The 5,341-nt window shown below is 39.5% G+C and overlaps 1 pseudogene; it reads right to left on the bottom strand.

Moving 5' to 3' along the window:
- Positions 1-3,832, bottom strand: part of LOC119352939 — a 13,416-nt pseudogene extending 9,584 nt beyond the window's left edge.
- Positions 3,833-5,341: the final 1,509 nt, after the last annotated feature.

Here is a 5,341-nt window from a genome sequence, read left to right on the forward strand (position 1 = left end):
AGACACCTAGCCAAAATTGATTAAATTGCAAGCAAGTACATGTTCATAAATCAGAAAACCTTTTGTTATTCCATAGTAATTTGTCCAAAACAAAAATCTGGAGTGGGTTCTATGGACTGGTTGGCTGTAGACTAATTTGTCCAAAACAACCTTCTTATTGACTTCCAAACCTTTTGTTATTTCATAGTAACAAAGGTAGTTTCATCCCGCAGGTCAAATATTCCATTTGTTCTCTTAATAAAATTGGTTTTCTAGTTTATCGAAATGTAAAATCTAAGTTTATAATAGTAAAAATTAAAAAGGAAATGCACTCTTTTAAAAAATATTCATAGAAAATATTGGGTTCAGATCTAAATAACAAGCCTAATTTTTTTCTCATATGCATTAATTAATTAAGTTATATTTTCTCACGAAATCAACATTCAAGTCGATATTTCTAGAAATACTTTTTCTTTCCGGGGGAGATAGATTTATTTTTGGTGGAAAACCCCGGTAGGTAAATAAAGAGTCTAAGTAGGAGTGACACATTTGAGTTTCTATGTGAATATTTCAACGTTATTTGTAACTATTTATGTTCATGTCTTAGTTTATTCATACTAGATTTGTTTTTTCTCTGTTTCAAATTAACCTGCTGACCTCCTAAATAGCAAATATTAAAATTTATAAAGCTTTGGCAATCTAAATATTGTAAACATAGCGCATGGGCAGTCTATAATATCTACTATTCTATGAAAATATATTAGTTTGATGTTTTTCATAAAATGTTGATATAAAAAGTAATTTCAGCTGCATAATGTGATTATACTCCTTTCTAGCTTGGAATGACAAGAATAATAATAGATTTGAAAGTCAATAATAAGGTTGAATCTAAACATTTTAAGTCAAAATTAGGGGAAAATCCATAAATAATTGCTAGTTAAATAAAAAGGAAGTAAGTTGGTTCGAAATAGTACAAGATAAGCTTCTTGGAAGAGGTGTGAATATTCATGCGACTGAAAAAATCGCCCCAAAGTTTTATTTTGATCAAGATCAGGGTTACTTTCATAATAATCCAGGTACCTTCAATTCCAAAGCAGACAATAAATTAATCAAGCACTGCACATAACATGTCACAAAAAGATGTACAGTAAGTTGTTAACTTTGGGTCAATCAAGATAACCAGTTGACTGGGTTGCTTACCCGAGCACGTCAGTCTTGAACTTAAGTATCTCACGGATCATGCACCAAAAGCTGGGCTGTAAAGCATTGCTCTTTTGTGCCAAAAGGCTTGAGATACCATTGCTAGTGCTCCAGTAGCATTGGCTTCCATTATCCAATTTTGTGCTCACCGAGAAGGCTATCTCCGTTCTTTGAATCTCCAACCCGAGAAACTCTAACAATTGCATCATGTTGGGGCATGTTGCCTGGTTCAATGCATAATATAACACTATACAAGTTTAACACATGTTTTTTTATCAGAGTTTAACATATGTTTTAAAATGTCCAAAAGAGATTTTGTGTTCATTAAGAGGTTAGACATTCTGTTATGAGTCATAGTAGTTAAGATGATAGGCATACCTAAATATCATTATATAGGTACAAATGATAAGAAGTGAAACTCCATTTCCAACATAAACATTAGCTTATGTAAACAAAATACAATCATTTTTCCCTTTATTTGTTTATGTATTTACTTTCTTTTTTCTTCTTGTACTGTGCACATTTTACATTTTTTGTTATTCATATATACATGCATGGACAACTATTTTCAAAAACATGAACCCTCTTTTCAAAAACATGAACTCTATTTTACAGTACATAAAAACGTATAATGGGATTTTTATACATCAGATGAACATTTCAAATTAAACATACGAATTTTTTTTACTTTTTCATTATATAAATATTTTTCAATAGCTAAGCCAATTTAGAAAATATTTCTAAAATTTTTAACTGAAAAATAAAGATATCAAAATGGTTTTAAATGTGAACATTTCGTGTTATTACTTTAAATTTATATTGAGGTGCATGCAATTTTTCTTTCCTTTTTGTAATACTCCCTTCATTCCATAATGTAGTGCTTACCGATTTAAAAAAAAACTTTGCAACTTTGATCAATTTTACAGAGAAAATATTTCATATCTACAGTACCAAATATATAAAATATGAAACTACGTCTTATGATTACTCTAATGATGTATGTTTGACATTCTATATGTAAATCGTTTTCTCAACAAACTTGGTCAAAATTTATGATGTTTGACTTTAAAAAAATCTATATGCACTAAATTATGAAATGAAGGGAGTATATGGATATTTTCCATTAGTTAAACTAATTTTGACAATATTTTGAATTCAGTTGGTTGAATGTTTTCCAGTACTTTGACTCCTAAGATTAGGATCAATAAAAATTCTCTAAAAATGCTATGAAATCCTTCAGAGTCAAAGGAGCCTTATCCTTTATAGTACAATAGACGTGCCTTTCCTAGGTAGGAACGGTAACATGGTATTTGACAAAATAAGAATATCATATTCTTGTCGGATTATTTACTTGTGGGGTCCTATGTATTAACTGGTTGTGGGCTATATATGAAATAGAGTATATGAAGTTACTTCAACTAGATGATATAATTAGTCGCAAAAAAAGTAGATGATCTAACTAGAGTACTTCTATTTATCTATCTGGACATGCTCTAGGGAGTAGTTTTATTTTTTTTTGATAAAAGGCGCTTTTATTAACCCAAAATGTAGCATCAAGCGGATACATAACATGATGAGCAACACCGCGCCTCTTCACAACTAAGATGCACATAGCCAAAGACCAACGGTCTGACAAAAGAAAAATAGAAAATGACATATCAGCAGCAGGAAAGTCATATAGGACCGACACTATGCCTATCTCGAAGGAGGCGGTGGACTGATCCAGAGGTTATGCTGCCATCCATGTTGGGTAAAAACCTCCATGACCACCATCTCCAACTGCATACACATCGCTTTGAACGACGGTCTATACTCCGTTCAATGTAGAATACACCACGTATGAAGCCAGTACATGCAGTGGAAAATAACCTCGAAAGGAGAAGCGTTTTTGCTACTACAAACCAAATTATTTCTACCCGGCCAAAGCGACTATAACAATACATACGCTCCCACCCTTATCGGCGTTGTGAACCTATTTAGAATACCGTCCAATCAATAACCAAAATTGTTGGCAACACTTGTTGGCGGATACAATTTAGACGCTATTTGAATGACTGACCACATAGAACACGTAAACTAGCACTGGAAAAAGAGGTATTTTATTTTCTCGTTGTGAGTACAAAAACTACATTTCTTGCTAACGGGCCAATTGCTACGGGCGAGGTTATCTTTGGTTAGCACAACTCCCTCCGAGGTTATCTTTTGGTGGAATCTTTTATTTCCAAATTTTATTGTCATTATCCACTGGAATCTGTGAATGTTGACTGTCAAGGACCAGATGTATTGAGATTCCAGTGAAATTCAACCTGTCCTTGTATCAGGTTGATTGAATCTAATCGGGGTAAAAGATTTTGCCATGACACAAGACGAGGATCCCTAAATTATTGAATAGGATGAGCGAATCATTGATAAAATGCAGGATGAAAGACTACCGACCTGCTTGAAGACCATGGGGCAAAGGTCCAGGTGGACAAGGCCGGCGCCGTCCTCGACGGCCACGGTCCTCCTGGCACACCCGCCAAGCCAGTCTTCCTTCTCATACACTGTCACGCGAGCGCCACCGCTCGCCGCGAGCTCCTGCGCCGCTGCCAGCCCGCTCACTCCGGCTCCCACCACCGCAACTCTCATCTCGCTAGCTCTTCCGCTAGGTTGTCACATGGGCCGGTTTTTGATCCTATCACAACCTAGCTGTTATTATATATACTAGTACTGAGTCTGACCCACAATCGACATGCATGTTCAGAGTGAGGATCCTCGTGGCAGCAGGGACGCAATAGCCGCGGACAACTCGCAAGCAATGCCTCCACGTAATATATCCTGTCTGATCTGATCTGAATTCAAATCTTTTAACAAAAGGGACACGCCAAAAATGGCTCACATGCATCCGTCTCTTCTTGGCAACTCGCACATGCATCTGCCGATGCAGTTGGCAGCTCAATGAAGAGCGTGGGCAGACACGCGCATGGACATACGGATTTTCTGGGGACAGCCTGCCGAGCTAGTTTGTTCACGTGCGCCCACATCCTTAGGTCTTTCCCCGGATACTTATATTTGTCTGCTCACTGATCTAAAAAATAAACTGTCTGCTCACAATCGTGCAGCTGCAGGATGTGGCTGTTGGTTGGCCAGCGCGTCCATGCTCAGTGATCCATTTCACGTCCATTGTTTTTGTTTAGTGCTCCGGTTACCTCGAAACTAACACTTATTTTGCGAAGGGAACATAACATGTGAGGAAGAGTACAATTGTGCAAAGTTTCAGTGTTCAAGGTTTGCAAAGATTCTCCGAATGGCTGCACCCTCAGTGTTTTGGCAACACACCATGCGTGCGTGGAAGACTACACTTTTGTACTTAGAGCATCTACAGCCGGACTTGTCAAATCCAGACTCTCAAACGCCCACGGACGCGTTCTCAAATAATACATTTCACATCCTCGCACGTTATATCCGGCACTGTATATATGTCCATACTACGCATGCAACGTGATGAACTACTCTACGTGATCAAACAACGGACAAAATCGCCTGAAACGGACAACAAAATGAACATAAACCTGACTACATCATCCAAAAGATCATCACAGTTCATCGTTGGACAAGTTCTTAACTTAGACAACTAAAAAACGATAATCTAAATGGAGGAGGAACAGGATCACCACTTCCTTGCCTGGCCTTTGCCCTTCCGGTCAGCGACGCAGCTGTCGGAATCCGCGGATAGTGGTGGATCTTGGTTCTCGGAGGACGAGGTGGAGCTGTGGTCGTCGCCGTCGGCGGACGAGGGGTAGGAGAGGACGATGAGCCCCTTCATGCGGTGGATGCCCTGTTGTGCAACCGCTTCAGCTTGGCCATTCGAGTCGCCTCCGTTGCTGCCTGCGCCACCTTGTGCTCCGACTGCTCCATGGCAAGTCGGAGCGCCTTCGCGTTCTTCCATTGTAGGCGGCGAGCGTTCGTCTCCACCGTCGTCAGCGGCCGGCGGTAGACCCAAGCAAGGAGCCGCTCATCCTTGTCGGGCTCCACCGACAACCCGTGGTAGCAGCGCACGGATTGCTCCGCCTTGTACCTCTCCCTTGCATGTTGCCTCTCGTGGAGGGCAGTGCGCGCCTCAGATTCCGGTGTGCCTGTGCGGGCCAGTGGAGTGGGCACTAGCACCCACCGTAGCCTGCAC

This window comes from Triticum dicoccoides, chromosome 2A (genome assembly GCF_002162155.2).
Source record: "Triticum dicoccoides isolate Atlit2015 ecotype Zavitan chromosome 2A, WEW_v2.0, whole genome shotgun sequence".
Classification (NCBI taxonomy): Eukaryota; Viridiplantae; Streptophyta; class Magnoliopsida; order Poales; family Poaceae; genus Triticum; species Triticum dicoccoides.